Raw genomic sequence first — 19,702 nt, forward strand, 5'->3', positions numbered from 1 at the left:
AAAGGACACACTGACAAAGAAGATTAATCAGAACTGGCTTTGACAAGCACTGTGGCATTTGGACAAGAACAAACTGGGAGGAGGGTAGAGAGAATGGTGCAGCGGTGAATGAATGGAAACCCAAAATCTCTGTAAATGTTTATGAAAATTAATAAAATTATAGAAAAAAAATTTAATGAAGCTGAGTTTCTGAATAATTTTCACTAGCTGCAGCACAGTAATGTCATTAATTTCATTTTGGACAACATATACACCAAAACAAATCTACTGCTATTGAGTTTATTCTGATAAACCTCTAATGTATTTATAAGGTGGTAAACCTATAGCAGGGGAGACTGCATAATTTTTTCTCCCTCAGAGCAATCAATGGATTTAAACTATCAACCATTTGGTTAGCTGTCCAGCTCCTAAGGCACCATGCCATGATGGATCCTTTTCCTACATAAAGACATTACAAAAATCACTCACGCAAATAGCTAAATAAACAAATTAACAGTTTAGAAAGAACTAAATATATATTCTTTGCTACCTAATAAACCAGAATTGAGCATGTTTGTTGTATTTTAAGTATATGAAATATATAACAAATTCTTCGATATAATAGCCATAAATGCAAAACTTAGACCGACATCAAGTTCATTATAACGCAAAGTCACCTGCCAGGTTTCTGAAGCTAGAATTCTTGACAGGAGACTGCCTAGAAGAGCAGCTGATGGATTCAAACCACCAACCTCTAGGTTAGCAGCCAACACTTAAGGTATCGTGCCATTAAAGTTTCTTATGAGCCACACTTAATTAGTAAGGTGTAAATTATAAGTTATACTTGTCTAATAAGTAAAATTATGTGTATTTGATAACAACAAACTACACTAATTGTGTGTGTAATCTAAACTGACTTCTCCTTCAATTATAAGCATTCAATTCTGGACTTTGTTCCCACTATACAGTACTTCTGTGCCACTGGCTTGACACTATGAAAGGAATGCTTTAGAAAATCCAGCACTGAAGCTGTGAGAGGCAGAAAAAAACGGCGCTGTGCATTTCCTGTTGGCTCTCACAGACTCAAAAGCTACTGGTAACTGCTTCCTCCATAGAACAATGTGCCTGCCTTCTACACCTGAACATTCCAATGCACAGAAAGGAGGACTAACATTTGGCCCATTTTCAGTGGTATGAAATAGCTGCCAAACTTCTTTGGGAAACCTTAAATAATTACTAGGCATTTTCCAAAGCAATCAACATTCCTTTCACAAGTGAATGACCATATGTTAATCATTAACTTCTGAGAGGGAGGAGGAGAGACTGGGGGAAAGCCACATGTCCCTTTATCCCACCAGCACTGATGGTAGCACAGTAAAACACTTTCCAAAGAATCATTTGAACCGGGCAACAAAATTAAACAAAAACTTAACAAATTTAAGCAAAAGGTAATCCATGGATAAAGTAACACAGTAAACAAAAAGGTGTGGTTTCCATTTACCATTCTGTGTTCAGTTTTTATTCACTTGAAATGCTAATCTTTTATTATTGGAAAATCCTTTTATATCCAAAATCAACTCATGTTATTGTTGTTATATGCTGAGTAAAAATCGACCCACAGGTGACCCTCCAGCAAGTTTTTAGGCAGTTAATCACATAGGAGTTGAGTGCCCATTTTTCTTCCACAGCGCAGCTGGTGGATCTGAACCACAATCCTATCAGTTGGTAGTGTAGCTCCTTAGCACTAGGCCACCAGAGCTCCCTTAATTTTTGTAAACGGAAAATGTTAAACTATTACATTAGGGACTCCTTTTATGTCCAAAATCAAGTCAGAAGTTCAGGAATTCAGCAGGTGAGTCCCTATTATGCCTGAAACACTGTATCTAAAAGGAAGAAAATCAACTACTGCCCTCCCCAATCCCTTGGGCAAGAATAGGTAAAGTATATGGGCAGAGACTCCAAGCCAAAAAGGACAGAGAAGTAACCAAGGAGCACATTCCGTCTTATCTGGTATCACTTTGATTCACCTCACCTTTCTTTCATTACAGGAAGGGCAGTAGAAGGGCACTGCACTTAGATCAAACAAAGCATTCCAAAAAGGTAAAGCTCCTCTCACAGGGGAAAGAGAAGTAAGCCTTACAGTTCATGAATGAATAAACTGCAATGAAGCATTTCTGTGTTCCTAAAGTCATTTTTTAAATAGCTGATCCAAACCAAAACCACTGACACTGAGTCAATTCTGGCCACTGTGACCCTACCGTACATATACAAGTGCAAAGGAAGTGCCATTCCCATTACAATGGGACAAAGTTAAAAGTCAGATTCTCCTCATTTATCTGAAGAACTTGAATGTGTATGACAGTCTAGAAATGATCAATCCAAAAGGAAAATTGTCCATTAAGATTTCTTAAAATTAAAGCACCTTTTCTAACCAACCCATAGTGGTCTGGAATTATTTTAATCCACGTAACCCTTATTTAAGAATTACGCATTAAAGTTTTTGATACATTTTAACAGTCATGTTATTTTCAACCTGCATAATGCTTTCTATATTTGGAATTCTGTAATTAAAATCTAGTTCTTATTTCTTCATAAAGCCAACACACTTTCAGTTACTGTGTCAAGACAGTTAATGTCTTCTTGGTAACCTCTATATAAGGTTTTTTTATGGCCTTCAACTGAGACTAAAGAAGCCCAAAATGAAGTCCATTTATTAAAAGGAAAGAAAATGGTAAACTCTAAATGTTGCATTTTGGAGGCTGCACAGTTGCATACCAAAGGTTTCCTTAGGAATATCTATGAAAGGGTCAATTTCTAACCATTCTGCAAATGCTATAAAAGCAGACAGATGTGAGAATCAGTACTAAAACCACCTGTACTTCCCCTTCATTAAGCAGTCTGATTTTTTTTCCATATTAAAAAAAAACAAATCCAACCCTTACTAAAATAAATGAATCAACCTCAGATCCTAGTCTAAGCTGTTACACTGACTCACTTTATGACAATCCCTGAAGCTAGAAATGAAATATCTAAGGGAAATACGCATAGGGAAATAAAAGCCCTGAAGAGCTGTAATCAACCAACTGTTCCATTAAAACAGACAACCACTGTCTGGTTTAGAAAAATAATGGATTTCTTACTTCCACATGATTAAAGATGCATCCATTCAGTACTGACGCCTTTAGAATCAATCTCCTATCATGCAAAAGGAAGTTTGTATATCATTAATTATTTGTAGATTTTCATTTTCACCCAAATCCAAAATTCATAGGGATTTTTTTCCTGAATATGCATTTACTCATTTTTGTCATTTTGTTAGTATAACAGATTCTAAAATGCAGTTGTTATGGAAGTACTGGAATTATCTAACAATGTAATATGAAGCCAGGAAGGAATAAATAAAATACTTGAGAATTTCTGAATGGATGTTCTTTTTTCTAAGGATGGGCTCAAGGAAATCAGCTCAATATTTTAAAAAATCAAGGTACTAACTTGATAACATCTGAGTTTAATTTTTGAAATGCCACATTTTACCTTAAAAACAAATCTAATTTTAATATTCTATTGCTAAATCGCGAACTTTAGACATTTTTCTTTATCACTTTATTCTTTGGTTTGTCTGTAAAATGTTTATTCCCCAAATTACGCTGTTAACAGAAACCTGTCTTGTAGCTGCTTCACAACCTTCCCCAACTACTTAACATGAATTAAGAGCTGTCAAAGAATTGCTTATTGCTGGATAACAGATCTCTGACAATCTGTTCTTAGATTCACTCTATGAATAAGGTAATTTGTTTTCATTTAATCACTATACTGCTGAGAATAATTAACTATGAACACAGGAGAGTGAATTAATTTGCAAGGGTCACTCTGGGAAGGTAGAAAACTAAGAACTAACATTCTGTGTTCTAACAGTAAATTCACATTTTTACTGAATTTGAAAAGTATCATAGTAATTAAAACTAGAAATCTGTACTACTCATGATTATGACTAAATAGTAAAGAGTTGTGCTGCCAACCTTAAAGGAGCACGGTCCTAACAATCTCTTCCAGTGCGATTTACTGCCTCTGAAAACCCGCTAGAGGGTATAAACTGGTTCCAACTTGACAGCACATAACAACAATATGATTATGGAGTACACAATTCAGTGAAGTGAAAGGTACCACTTACCACTTCATATTAAAGGTATTTTGTTTTCCCACAGAACCCATACAGGCACCACACTGGAGACATCAGTCTTTTAAAAGAAATGTAACCAAATAAGCCTTACAATGGTATTGAGGAGAAAAACTGAAGATCATAAAGTTGCTGTGTGTCGTCAAATAGGCACTGACCCATATACAGATAGTGACTCCACAGGACGGAGCAGAACTGCCCAATAGAGATTCCAAGACTGTAAATTTTACAGATGCGAACTGTCGCATCTTTCTTCTTCAGAACACCTGGTTGATTTAAAACACCAGCAACTGAGGTCAGCAACAGAGTGCTTTCACCACTAAACCACCAGGGCTCCTAGTCACTGAGCAAGGAACCAAAATTATAGGTTTACAAATCGGACTTTTCAAGCACATAACCAGCACTAACCAAAAAAATTATCCTTTTCCCTCCTACCTTCTAAAATGACAACTATTTTTATTTTGGTTTTAGATCAAACTATTCAGTGGCAGCAAGAATGCAGAGAAATCAACATCAACATTTTCAAATCACTCACAGGACCTTTATTTCTGAATAAAAGCCAATGCAAATTTCAAATGTATATCCTCCAACCTAGTAATTTCGTTTCCTGGTATATAAGTAACAAACAAATGCCTAAAGTTATTATACATATTCCATAGTGTATAGTATGACAGACTACCACCAAAACCCATGCTCTTATAACAATATGTATGAACCAGAATACTATGTCAATGGGTAATACAGGATCAATGGCTCTTATTTTTTTAATCCAGTGCCTAGTGCTGTATTTGGGTTTTGGGGTTAATATACATATGAATTAGAAAAGGATTTCAAGAGTACTCTTGGTAGTGAAACTTTGAGTGGGTTTTCCCCCTCTTTTTTACACTATTTTTCTTTTCTTTCCTTAATCTGTTCCTAAATATCTACAATGGCTATTTTTTCTTAACTTGAAAATAAAGGTCATTTCTAAAATTGGATGAGTTCTCTGCCAATTTTGTCCAAATACTATATTCAACTCTTCAAAGGCAAGAATCAACATTATGTAATCACGATGCCCCAGCAGGAAATGAATTTGCAACTCAACAGAAGCACCCACTGAGATATAGTAAGATGCGCCTTTGGTGGCTTTGGCAATAATTTCTTTTTATTACTCCTTTGCTAGCAAGGTCTCTTCAATTCATAGAGAATCCTGAAGAAGTTAATTAGGTCCTTAATAGTACTTTGCTGCCTGAACTGATTCCTGTTCAAAAGGTAATCGTGAGACCCCCATGTGGGCGTTCCCACTGGCTTTAGCAAATCCCCTGGGGAGAGATGGCCCCAGGCAGCTCTGTGTTCAGCAGGCCAGGCTGTGACCTAATCAATAGGGTTCTAAGCAAGACAATCCCCACATTCAACCCCTCTCACGAAAAGGAGGAGGGAGGTAAAGCTTCATTGAGGAATGCTATTTACCTGTCACCTTCATGGTTCACCCAGCAGGATTTAAAAAAAAAAAAAAATCATCAGCTGCTTCCGCACATTCCCAACAGACAGCCACACAAAATAAACATATTTACTTAAGCTTCATTCACAACTTTTGATGTAAAACTGTTGAAGCCCAAATGGAAACAGGTAGATTTGTAGGATACAGAGGTAGTAATGATAAAAGGTCCTAATGGCTTTTAAAAGTCTGTGTTTATTAAGTCCCTCACCATTCTAACTACAACCGGAATACATTTAATAACAAAGAACATTCTTAGTGTGCACATGCCAAACTTTATACAGCTCATTCTCAAACTTGATAATCTGAACTTTTTCACTCTGAAGAGAATAAAAGGATCACTGAAACCATACAAAAAGCAAATCTGTGTAACATCAACTGCCTCTGTTTGTCATTGCTGTTAGACTTCATCAAGTTGGTTCTGACTCACTGCTGCACTGTGTTCAACAGAATCAAGCACCACCCGCCGTTCTCACATCAGGGCTGTGCTGAGAAGCCCCTTGATGCAGCCACCGTACTAACCCAGCTTCCCCAGGGTCTTCCTTTTTATCCTCACCTTCTAAGTCACCAACTTTTCATTAATGTCACCTAATCCCAAAGACTGGGATGGGAAAGATGAGCTTTTACTTAATTACATCAGTTAGCCCTTTTAGAAGCCCTTACGCTTGTTAATTACTAAAGGTTTCACTTAGAAATCGTGGAATGGGTCCAAATACACCTTTCAGAAAATGACTCTATAAAACATTATTTGTGGATATCACATCCCAAAACATGTTAAACCATTCTCTTCTGTAATAGAAGGGGAATTCAGACAGGAGACACTTAATCAGTGGTAATTATCCTGAACACCATGTTTGATTCACTCGGAATTCTAAAATCTTCAACTGAAAAGAAAGTTTTGATTTGAAGTTAACAACTAACTGTTCAAAGACATAGATTAACACAAAGAGGAAGGCCCAAGTCAAGACTATAAACTTGAGTCTCCACCTAGCTTTGACATTGGTTAAACATGTTAGAATCGCTTCTCTCTGACTTTTTTAAAACTATGCGTGGATCTCAGTCATCAGCATCTCTGACAAAGCTATTTTCTGCAGCACAAGCAGGATTATCTAGTGCTCACACAAACCTAAATGCATGTACAACTACTCAATTCTCTGCATCTCCTTCCACAAGGATACACCAACTAATTATGGAGATTCAGAATACATTCTACCCAAGAAACCAGTCCTGACTTTTTGGTGGGCTGGTTAACAGCCACTGTAAAACACAAAAGTTAAGGCACCACTTTCCTTTCGAGAAGAATTGGACTCATCACTCTCTTAGAAGTTCTTATACACACTTTCCCGCTATTGCCCAAGCAAATGAAGTGAACAGTTTTTTCCACAGCCAATCATGTTATCTCACCATCTTGTATAGTGTAAGTAGCTACTTCCTGAGTTAGTAGTCTACTATATTTTCCTCTTAAGTGTGGTGGTGATTAAGTGCTGTCAAGCAAATTCCGACCCACAGTGTCATTATGAAAAACAGCTCAGAATCCTGCCCTGTACTATGCCATCCTCATCATTTCTGCCACTGTCTCAATCCATCACACTGGACGTCTTCCCTCCTGCAATGACTCTCCACTCTTCTGAGCATGATGTTATTTTCCAAAGCCTGGTGCTCCTAACAACATGCCTAAAGTATCTGAGAGGAAGTCTTACCCATCAGTCCCTCGTCAAAGCCGCATTTCTTTTAAGATAACTTTGTAAAAAAACAAGGTAAAAAATAAGACTTAAGGTAAAGTACACTCATCAGGCACGATGCTGTTCTCAACTTTTACTGATGTTTAGGATGATAATGTTCAGCACCATAATACAACTGAGAAAGCAAACAAACCAAAAATATTCCAGTATTAAAATCAAGCATTCTTGGTGGTACAGTGATGAAGAGGATGGCTGTAATTGAAAAGAAAGGGGTTTGAATCTACCAGTCACACTGTGGGTAAAAGGTATGGAACTCTGCTTCCCCAAGAACTTACCGCATTTGAAACCCTGAGGAGCAATTCCACTGTGTTAGTCTGAACATACCCAGTCAGAACTGATCTGCTCTAATATGTTTCGTTTTATTGCTGTTTCCTTTTCCATGTCCCCAGTCTTCCCTCTACACCTCCAATTCCACTTCTCCTAAGCCATGTATCGTCTAAAGTAGAGCTTTAAGTAATTGAAATCACAGACTAATTAGCAATAAGGGTAGACCTACAGAGTACGACACTCATGTCTCCCTAAACAAGAATTCATTCTCTACATGTGATAACAAATTTAAATATTCTCAGTAATAGTTACTCAGAACCATACTCCCCTTTAATCATGTTCACATTCTCACAACCACAAATTTTATATTAAATCATTACTCTCTTAAAAAGATATGTTTAAAAAAATACAGTTTGTACACTTTGGTTCAAAGAAAAGTCCCTGTGATGTAAATAACTCTGCTACTAAAAAAAAGACTGGCAGCTGGAACCCACCCAGCAGTTCCACAGAAGAAAGGCCTGATATCCTTCCATAAAGTTTACAGCCAAGAAAATCCTATAAAGCAGTTAAACTGTGTCATAGAGGTCATAGGATTCAAAATCCATCCAACAATAACTGGTTTCATTTCAATGCTTCAACTAGCAAATCAGGTGCTTACATGGCACCTTCACCCCTCGACTCTCACCTTAAAAAATGTGAATACTTTCAGTTGAGAAACCAAAATAACATCATATGACAAGCACATACTTATCAAAAGATGAACATCACTGAACAAGTACTTCACGAATAACCACTGAAAGGGAGCTCTAGTGGATGGGGAGTTGCACTGCCAATCAAAGACTGGTGGCTCAAATACACCAGCTGCTGACAGAGGGAGAGATAGGCAATCTACTCCTGTACTATGTACAGCCTCTGAAAACTCCTGAGTTGAGTCTGACTCAACAGCTCTGAGTTTGAGTGTGCCAAACATTGTGATAAAAAAGAAATACAAGGCTACATGAGACAGCCTGGCCGCAAGCATCTTTAAGAGGAAACAAATAAGTAAAAGAGTAACTAGATCTGAAAATAATTAACAGTATCCACAAGCAGCTTTTGAAAAACCTTTTCATTAAGAATTTATGATACTACTGTTAAAATCTTTTAAACCTAATCCAAATGTAAAGTCATTTTTTAAAAAGTTGTTTCCAAATAGCAAAGCATTTTCAACTCATGACAATGAAAACATTATTTCATACGACTTTTTTTAAATTGCTGTTTATAGACCCAAACTCCAACAAGATAAAAATTATATTGTTTAGTAGTAACAGAAGCATTAAGGTCTGTAACATACAGATAGGACCATTATCACCACACATGCACTGATTTCATCTCTCATTTTAAGAGCTAATACTCCTTTTACAATGAATAATAATAACCTTTACAAATGAGTATTCTCAAAAACTCGAACTCACTGCCCTTGAGTCAGAACCTTGGAACCAACTTATAGTTAACTCTCTATCAGATTTTTGGAGGTTGTCACTTCCAAGGAGGAAAGTGCCCATCTTTCTACCTCAGAGCCACTGAAGATTCGAACCATCAGAGAAGTGCCACCTTAAAGTTCCCACTGAAACCCCCTGTGGTTTGGGCAAGCAGAACTACCTTATTCAAAATCGCTTGTGGGGTTCTTTTGTGTGTTTTGTTATGTTTTCTCCTTTAGATGAATGAGGCTACTATTCACAAAATTAGAAATGTATGGATATCCCAAAACGGCCTGGTTTTTAACGCCATTAAATAAAACCTCTAGTTTATTAAGAAAGTTCATTTTATTATTAGAAATCTTTCAAGACAATTATGCTTTAATCATTTCAGGAACCAACAAACAGAAACGTAATTTCTATTTGTCCATTTTGTCTCCCTGGTGTAACATGAAACGCCACATTAAAGACTACAAGCCTAACTGTCCTAGACTCAGAGCCATACTGTTCCACTTCAGAGTGCTGCACAATGCTTCCCTATCGCTACTGTCACCACTGTGAACCACCACTGTCATTCTCCTCCCCTCCCCTCCAGTCTGAGAAATGAGAACTTGAGAAAAATCAGCAACCTTAGAACTTCTTGCACAAGAAACTTAAAAGCAGAGATTCAAAGACACTGGCTAAGAAGTTCAGCAACTCATGAACCTCCTGGTATAGTAATCAAAATACTGGAAAGCTTTCAACAAATTCTCAATAGCTCCTGTCATACTGGAAAATATTAAGTACCACTGTTTTAGAGGTCTAGACTAAGTGTAATTGTATTGGGGGTGGGGGGTAGCAAACAAGAAACTTCAAATCAGGCAACTCTTTTATCTTCAAATTCGTTTGCTCACTTAACAAACAAGGTCAATGAACTACTGTCTGGCACTGTGCCTCAGGAAAGATGAGTAAAGCCATTTGGTCTGTCCTCCAGTTTGTATAAAGAGACAGGATAGAGACCTGTAAACACAATATTCAGGTCATACATTATATGAGAAGAGCATATAGGAAAGTGCTACCAGAACAAAGACTGCCTCAGTAGAACATAAAATTTCTCAAGAGAAGCAAACAATATATAAAGGTCAATCTAACTATTCATAAAGTTCTTATTACATAAATCCAGCAGTGAAGATTCAGACTCTGCCCACAAGAAGCTGGCAATGTAACAAAAAGGGATTAAGTAAATAAACAATTGTACTAGAGTAATACATGCCATTTTTTAAAAGTACATAAAAGAATAATTAGCGCTGTGTGGGCGATAATGCTGATCAAAAAAGTCCTACTTGGTAAAGAAATAAGAAATAATCAGAACTAGAAGGGAAATAATCAGGACTAGAAGGGAACTCTGGTGGCTTAGTGGGTAGGGAGTTGTGCTATTAACCAAAGGTAAGTGGTTCAAATCTACCAGCTACTCCAAGAAAAAAGATGGACAATCTCCTCTTGAACAATTTATAGCCTCTGAATTTTCACTGTCAATTCTGACTTGACAGAAACTAGAGTAAGTGATACATAAAGGCAATGAGTTATACATATATGGGTTCAGGGAGAACTGAAAATAGTTGAGGGATACAAGGAGAAGGGAATGGCTCCATACAGCTAAGAGTATAGAGGACTGAATGAGGTTGATAAAGGAATAAGACTCAAAATAAAATCCTGTCCATTGGGGTATTAGAGGCAATGCAAAGACATTGTACTTTATGCAATGAGCAGAAATTAAACAACTTTATAGAAGATTCCAAGAATTATGACATAATCCTAATTCAAGAATCATCTATGAATTACTAGAATATTCTCAAATAAAGTCAAATTCAAAATTATATCCATTTCTATGACATCATTTAATATAAAAATTAAATATTTCAAAAGTGAATGATACACAGGTTACTTAACCCTATATGAGTTCAAATACTACAGCCTTCAGTACAGATTGCACCACAGCATAAAAACCAAGACATCTCACAACTTAATCAATAATTGGCACTATGATAAGCAGAAAAGGAACAAGTGTCACAAACTACATTCTAAGTAATTCACAATCAACACTCATGGAAGCGGGGGGGAGGCCAATGGTCCACAGCACTGGGTAAATCTACCAAAGGATTTCTTTAAAATATTAAAGAGCAAAGTGTGCCTGCCTTAGATCATGGTCTTTTTAGTCACTTACTATGCCCGTGAAAGTCAGGTAAAGAATAAAGAAGACCAAAGAAAAACTGATGTCTTTGAATAGTGCTGTTGGCAAAGATATTAAATAGACCATGGACTTCCAAAAGGGTACAAAGTTGTCTAGGAAGAAGAGCCAGAATTCACCTTAGAAGCAAGGATGATGAGACTTAATCTCACATACTTTGGACATGCTGTCACGAGGAACTGGTTCCTAGAGAAAGACATTATGCATTGTAGAGAGTCAGTGTAAAAATCAGTGAGATGGCCTCAGTGACTACATCCATGGCTTAAGCATACAGAGGTGGTAAGGACAGCACAGGCTCCAAAAGGGTGTGTTTTGGTTTTGTTGTACATAGGATTGCTATGAGTCAAGGGCTGACTCAGACATTTAACAATAACAATTATTGTCTTATCTTTATAATTCAATTATTATCTGACTAGAGTACAGTATCTCACTCTTCTCATAAGTTCCTGTTAAGATTTTATATCTATGAGAAACATATAAAATAGTGCTGGTACAGAGTACGAGCTTGATAAACATTGGCTATAATTATGTACTGAAGAGAATGAGAAAAGAAAAATATAAAGCTTACCAGCTTAAAACAATAATATAACTGAATTATCATGAAGTGGAAATAAGTTTGTAAGCAGCTCCTGAAATATCTAGGAAGCATTCAAAATAAAAAGTCAATTATGCTAGGTTGTAATCAGACTATGTACTTAGTAGCCTTCCTCTAATAGAAAATAAAAATAGACAATCCTAAAAAATCCCATTGAACAAGTCTGCTCACTCAGCTATCTGGAGGCCTGCAAGATACCAAAGTTGAAGTCAAAGTAATTGCCATGGAGTAGGAACTGACTCACAGCTAACCCTTGAGCAGGTTTTCAGAGGCTATAAATGGGCATGGGAAGAAACTAACCATCTTTCTCCCATGAAACAGCTGGTGGCTTCAAACCTCCAGAGTTACGGCCTTTGGATTACAGTGCAACCCCCTAGGGACTAAAGAGAGCTCCCAAGCAAGATACAGTTCAAAATAATATCGGACAAGCTGAAAGGAAACAGTGCAATTTCATTAGCAGGTCAAGTTAATTGCAAAAACAGACCATTGTTATATGTGAACAAGTTCTGGACTTAGTATCACTATTAATGACAATTAGTCATTAACTTTATATAATCACTATAATTAACTATTAATCACTGACAATGTCATTAAGTACCAGAATTTTTCCGAGCCCATCCACTCTTCGTACCCAAACATGTGGAACCTTGTACTTCAAGGCATAATGTCATGTATGGTGAGAAAAAAAGGGGGTAAGAAGATGTGCTGCAATCTCAAAGGTGCATGGTTCAAATCTACCAGCTGCTCCCGCAGGAGAAGGATGGGCAATCTCCTCCTATGCAATTAGCTGCTTCTGAAAACCCAGTGGAGGGTCAGCTGTGGGCTGGTTTTAGTCAATGGCACACAACAACAACATATGTATAGACAGACTACTTATATCTGACCATGCATGGTTAATTCTATTTTTTAGTTGGTGGTTTTGAAAGATAGAGGAGAAAGGACAAGGAACTACTGCTGGTAGAGTAACATTGCCAACTCAAAAGTATGTGGCTGGAATTCCAACAGCTGCTCTGTGGGACAGAGATGGGCATTCTCTCTCTATGCAATTTACTGCCTCTGAAAACCCAATGGAAGGTCAACCATGAGTCAGTTTCAACTTGCTGGTGTATAACAACAACCAAAGTCTATCTGGGGAAAAAAACAATGCTAACATGGAAAGAACACATCAAATAAAGGTAAAGTAAAATCTATGCAAAAAGGGCACTTACTGAGTTGTGAACACCTAATTCTTAAATTGTTAAAGAATATAAAAATTATTCTATGCTAAGGCTAAGATTGATCACTCCAGTCCCTTTAAGGCTTTCTCACCATTTACCAGATGGCTAGTGGTGACAGCTGCTAAAACCAAGGTACAACGAATACAAGTAACTCCGTTCTAAGAGGAAGGACAAATTAAGTTACCATCAGGTACTGTGTAAGTTCAGCTGCTTTTGAAGATTAGCTGGAATAGTATGTATAATATTAGGTGAGAAAAAGTTCCAACTTCACACATGCATGTATGGTTTTACTTCTCAGAGGACAGTTATTTTTTTCCCCCAATTTTGTAAAATTGAAAAGACAGGTATGGCAATGAAATCCACTTGTCTATCTCAATCAGGACAGTAAACCTCCCAATCTTCCTAACACTGTGATTTGATTAGGGATCTGGTGGCCCAGTGGTAAGACACTGCACTGCAATCCCAAAGGCATGCATAAGAATCTACAAGCTGCTTCTCCAGAGGATGGGTAATCTTCCATGAAAGTTACTGTCTCTGCAAACCTGCTGGAGGGTCAACTACAAGTTGATTCCAACTCAACAGTATACAATAACAAATGCTTTATTAAAATAATCAAATTCTTTAAACATCACCACTAGTAATTCTAAAATCCTATTCCAAGTAATGTGTCATTATGAGACAATTGTTATTAAAGATTACTGAATTCAAAACCAGCCTTCAGATATGAGACTCAGAGATTCAGCCCAATTCAAGTAGGCCAGTAGACCATACAGCTGTTAACTTTTTTTTTTACTTTTTTTGTTTGTTTGTTTGTTTTTATTTTTGTGTGAGTGTACCGTCAAATCAGATCTGACTGGTACAGGAGGAGATTGTCCCTCCTTTTCCCAGCAGAGCATCTGGTAGATTCGAACCATGTGCCTCTGGGATTGTAGTTGCAGCTCCTTGCCACTAGGCCACCAGAGCTCCCCTAGCTGTTAACTTTTAAATGGACTAACTTAGAAAATTTCCAGATCATTACTGAAAGCATGGCAAGCAGTAAAACACAGTTGGTGCCCAATCACAGGTTTACTAGTTCCGCCACTTACTATTCAAGTGATCAAGTTACTTAACCTCCCCATGCTTACTTCCTTATCTGGAACATGAGAGCATCAGTGTCTGTTTTGTAGCTGCAAAAATGAAAAACACACGTAAAGAATCCTTACACCACTTGGTTGTAATACTCGGTACATATGTGTGGTTTATTATTATAACCAAGTCCATCATCACTGTTACCGTTATCAATAAAAAGTATGTAAGGAAAGCTGATTCAGGTCCATCCCTTTCAGTTCCTAGGCCTCATCCCCCACCATTTGCTTCACAGCATACCACCACCTTAAATCAAAATCCACAGAGCTGTCCTCCTCCTCAAATGAGATTTATGAGGACTAACTACTGACTACTCCAATAAAGAAATGACTAATTAGCTCTTGTTTATTATTCAAACAAAATAGACTCTCTCCGGAAGTTTTTTTTCATTAGATCTTATTTCACCTTCAAATTCTTCCTGCTTCAAAAGGGGAATCTTATTTCCAATCATGCTCTGCCTTGACTCTCAAAATCTTAAATGCAAAGAAGGGGAGATTTTTTTTTTTTAACTCTGACATACAGCAAAGGCACATTATCTTAATGTACTTTCTGCCAAAGCCAGCTTTCCAATCTCACAGTGGCTAGGAAAAAGTTTCTTTCTCTTAAACTTTCCTAGGAAAAGAACAAAAAGAAAGAACAGGACAGCAGCTGCTGCCACTTAAGGGAGGAGACAGCAAATACAAAAGCCCTTTCACCAGCAAATTTCTTAACTCCCTAACCGGGCCTCCCACCAGTATCTATTTAAATTCTTGTTGCCAGGAATTCTAGCCCCAGCTCCAAGAGGGGTAATTTGGTCCCACCACAGTCATACTGGGCCCAATCTCAGCAACCCTTACAAGATTTGTGGGCATCTCACTTGGATTCATTAATCCCCATTACATTCTATTTCCTGTTGGACGAGAACGGACCCTAGGGAGATAAATAGGGCTGTATGCAAGATATTTGACGTTATGATAGAAAAGGGGCTTCTTAATTTACATGAATAATAATGGAAATAATAATTTAAATATTCAGAGATCTGCCAAAACTCTCTCAGCCAAGTAGAAGTTCCAGAAACATTTTCCTTCTCACTGAGGTAAAAAATAAGGTTACCCTGGATTAAAATTCCCTCCCACTTCTCACTACACAAAAAACCACATGCTATGTCCACTTTAAAAAGGAAGGTAAGCGCCAATTCCTGAGGGAGGGATTCAGGAATGAGGCACTACAGTAACTACAGAATAGTTTCCCATACTGAGAAGGCAATCATTCCTCTTAAGAAGAATGAAATCCTTATTTCCCTCCACATATTTCATGAACAGTGATTTATCTTGTTGCAACAGCTGTACTTTCATATTAATTTATTCCACGTCTTTACATCGAAATGTAGATTCCAATGTAATTCCTAAAACCTTGATTGAGATACTAAGTAACATACCACTAATAAATTTAGAAATTTGCTCTTATCTTAATGAAAAACATGGTCTCCCTAAATAAGCAGGTGGAAGGGGGAAATGCTCTTACTGGGCTGCATTATTCTAGCAACCAAAAAGAAAACAAAAATACAAAACCAACACAGGAAAGACTGACCTGTTCATAAAAGCAACTCATTAAAATGTACAGACCAGGGAAAGAGACTTCTACCAAACACTGTTGGTGCGCAAGATGCTAAGAAGAACTGAAGAATTATTCTGGTCAATCATTTATCTACATTTACACTCTACCTTAGTTTTAAAATAAAATGCTGCAACTTATCTTTTTCTTGATGCTCAAGTTATGATTAAGGTGATGGATACCCAGCAGCCAAGAACACAAAACTAAATTTAATTGACACATCTACATGAGTTATGCTCAAGATTCTCTCTCACCTAACTCTGACATTTACAATCAAGTAGAGGAAGAAAAAATAATTATTTGAAGAATGGAGTGAAAGAAGAAGTATGTTAGGCAAACCAACATCTTAATGTGAAGTTATTCATGCTGCAAAGATACTTTACTTCACTACACATTTTCGTTAAATCTGCTTTATAATCCTCAATGTGTATTTTAAGACAAAGGGGAAGAATCTTAATTAGAGCTCTGCAAATTGGCTCCCGATCAAGACTGACTTCCCCAATCATTTTTCACATAACACTGTACTGTTCCAAACCTCAAATGGAAGAGCAATCATGTGGGTACGGATTTGTCAGAACAGTTCACTAACACCCAGAGGCCTCTCCAGGAAAGCATATCCTGTATCAAAAACCAAACCCTTTGCCACTGAGAAAATAGCAACTCTCAGCATCCTTGTAAACATAGTGTGGAGCTGTTAATCCTTATAGAAGCAGGCTACGACCTCTTTCTCCCACAATACGCAAGTGTTTTTATCACTGTGCCACCAGGCTCTTCCATATGATCAACTATTAGATGAGTCAAGAAACTGTTACCCTACACCCTGTGATTACTCAATACCTCCCTATGTACAAAAATCCAGAGCAAGGAGAACTACATACTAAGCCAGTTTAGAGAATTTCTCTCTCTTGAGAATTTGCCTTTGAATTGTGATGTTGGAGAAGAGTCTTGAATGGTCTGCCAAATGAACAAATTTGTCTTGATAGTAAGTTAACCAGAGTGCTCCTGAGAAGTAAGGATGGTGAACTAAGTCTTACATACCTTGGAAATGTTTTCAGGAGGGACCAGTCCTTGTAAAAATAGACTTCATCATGGGAAAGGTAAAGGTCAGAAAAAAAAGAGAAAGATTATCAAGGAGATTATAACAACAGGCTTGGGGATGATGGAGAGGGTGAGGATGGTGTAAACAGGGTAAGATCTAAACAACAGGCTTGGGTATGATGGAGAACGTGAGGATGGTGTCGACAGGGTAAGATCTGTTGTTCACAGTAGTCAACTTAACGGGACCTGTTTGTTGTTGTTGATTGCCATCAAGTCAAGTGTGACTCATAGCAACTCTATGAACAAAAAACCTATGCCTTCCCATAACTGCTGATTTCCAGAGGGATGTGGTTTAGGAAGTGGATGCCACTCCTGCTTTCAAACCTGTTTTACAACTGGGAGCTCCACCAAACAGTGTCCACATGAGGAAGCCTTTCTGGTATTTGATACCCCAGTGGCACAAGTTTCAGTATCACAGCAAACTCAGGTTACTTAATACAGCACACTGACAAAGAGTGATGTACAAAGTGGAAGAGTGTTCCTCCAGATATAACAGCACTAGTTTCACTTAGCAGTGATTAAGTGTTGTCAAGTTGAATATGACTGAGAATAAGTTTTGAACAAAAGACCTACTCTGTTCTATGACTATCATCATTTCTGCACAGAACTCTGTTCTATAACTACCATAATTTCTGTACATTTATAGAGTTTTGAGAGTTTGTAGAGTTTCCAGAAGCATCTAGTTTAGGAAGTGGATGCCACTCCTGCTTCCCAGCAACTCATCCAAACACTGTACATAATGGGTAACGATTATGGCATTTGACAAGACTATGGAACAATAAGCAGCATCACAGCGACACCAAGTTGTTTAGTTCAACAAACAGACAAAAGATTGCTGTGTCTTTCAAGGAATATTCATTCGAAATTAATACATTTGGCCCGAGGGCCCTGCAGGGTTTTAAGCCAATGTCTTTGAGCAGACTTAAACCCTAGGTAAAGGCTCAAGGACACCTGCTTTTGGGGGGGGGGGGGGAGAGCAGTAATATACAACAAACACAACCCCAAAAACTTTTCTTTACTTGCCAATTAGGACCAGCGCAAAAAAAAAGCCACACTCCCAGAGTGGATGGAGTCTTCCAGGCACCTAACAGGAGATAATTTCTATTTCTTAAGAAAACTACTTTTCATGGGACTTAACAATTTTAAGTAGATTTAAAAGAGCAGGAAAGGAAGGGTTAAAAATTACTCCTAAGAACTAAATTAGCTCTGCTTACTAAACATGTTGCTTTATGAAAAATAAATATTTATTATGGGCCTGTCAAAATAGGTAGAGCTCCATAAGAAATTAGGCATAATACTCAATGGGTATCATGGGGAGGTAAAATGGGGAAGCCTAGTAGCCTAGTGGTAAAAATCTGTACTGCAATCCCAAAGGTACACGGTTCGAATTTGCCAGCTGCTCTGGGCAATCTCCCATACATTTACAGCCTCTGAAAACTCACTGGAGGATCAGCGATTAGTCTGTTTCGAATCCATGGTACAGAACAACAACAAACTCAACAAACAGCAGTAGTTAAAGTAAAAACTAAGATACAAACAAATATGGGCAAGCCCAATATGCATCACTAGAAGAGCAAGAGCCCCCGAAAAGTAGACTCTTAGCAAATATTGAAAAATAGTAAGAAAAGCGCGCTTTGGTTATCTAGTAAGTATGGAGTCTCACTATCAACCCAAAGGCAGATGGTTCAAATCTACCATATGCTTACCAGGAGGAAAAGAAAAAAGAAACAAAAAAAAAGGCCAATTTCTTCCCATGCAATTTATAGCCTCTGAAAACCTGATGAAGGGTCAGCTATTGAGTGGGCTCCAAATAAACTGCAATGAGCTGAAGTGTTGAGTCTACTGTAGGGTCTACTACTTTCCTGAACTACTCAGACTTCATTTGACAGAATACTCTCCATGCTTCTATCTTTACCTAGAAACAGAGCTTCAAACTGTTCCTTTGCAATTTAGTCATGACAAATGACATGAAACTGCAATGAACCTGCATTTGTAAAACATGTATGTACCAGAATGGTAACTGTAACAAGAAAAATTACAGCTTGACATCTGCTAGAAACTTAATTCTTAGAAAACAAGCAGGCAAATTGCACCTACTGAATAGCAGAGATGGAAAAAATGGTTCCCTACTCAAAGATGGCACACAATTTTATCACTTTAAATGTCTCTTCTCTGCAGTCCTAGAAAAAAATCCTCTTTCCCATATCAGGTTCCTGAAAGTAAGAACCGCTTCAGAGTCTCCCATTCCAGGTCTCAGGTTCATATATTTTTTCTTATTCTGATTATGGTTCTACTTTACACCATTTTATGTATTTGAATCTATCCCAATTTCCCTGCATTACTCATAACAAACAAAAAAACCAGTTCAAAGCCATGACTAGAAATCAGTTTTAAAAAGATACCAAATGAAAAATTAACACATCTAATTTTAGCAATTCTATTGCACACAACATGTAAATTTTTTCTTAAAAAAACTTTGCATCATTATCCCAACTACAAGAAAATTCTAAAATGGGTTGGCTGCTGAAAATTGTACTACCACAAAAATACATCTTGTAATTCATACCAAGTCAATACGTAAATAACTTATACTCAAATTCAAAAATGCAATACAATATATAGAGGTAGCTAAGAAATATCTCTTATAAACCTTGAGATTTTTATCCTCTATAAAATAAGAAATAAATCACCTAGAAACCACCAATATTACCTATCGATTTTAAATTTCAATATACCTTAAAATGTTTTGTT

The 19,702-nt window shown here is 37.3% G+C and overlaps 1 protein-coding gene across 1 annotated transcript in view; it reads right to left on the reverse strand.

Moving 5' to 3' along the window:
• The window catches only part of FAT1 (FAT atypical cadherin 1), a 137,731-nt gene that overhangs the window by 109,090 nt on the left and 8,939 nt on the right, over positions 1-19,702 (reverse strand). The window lies entirely within an intron of this gene.

Source organism: Elephantulus edwardii, unplaced genomic scaffold (genome assembly GCF_000299155.1).
Source record: "Elephantulus edwardii isolate Elephantulus edwardi_28Jun2011 unplaced genomic scaffold, EleEdw1.0 scaffold00018, whole genome shotgun sequence".
NCBI lineage: Eukaryota > Metazoa > Chordata > Mammalia > Macroscelidea > Macroscelididae > Elephantulus > Elephantulus edwardii.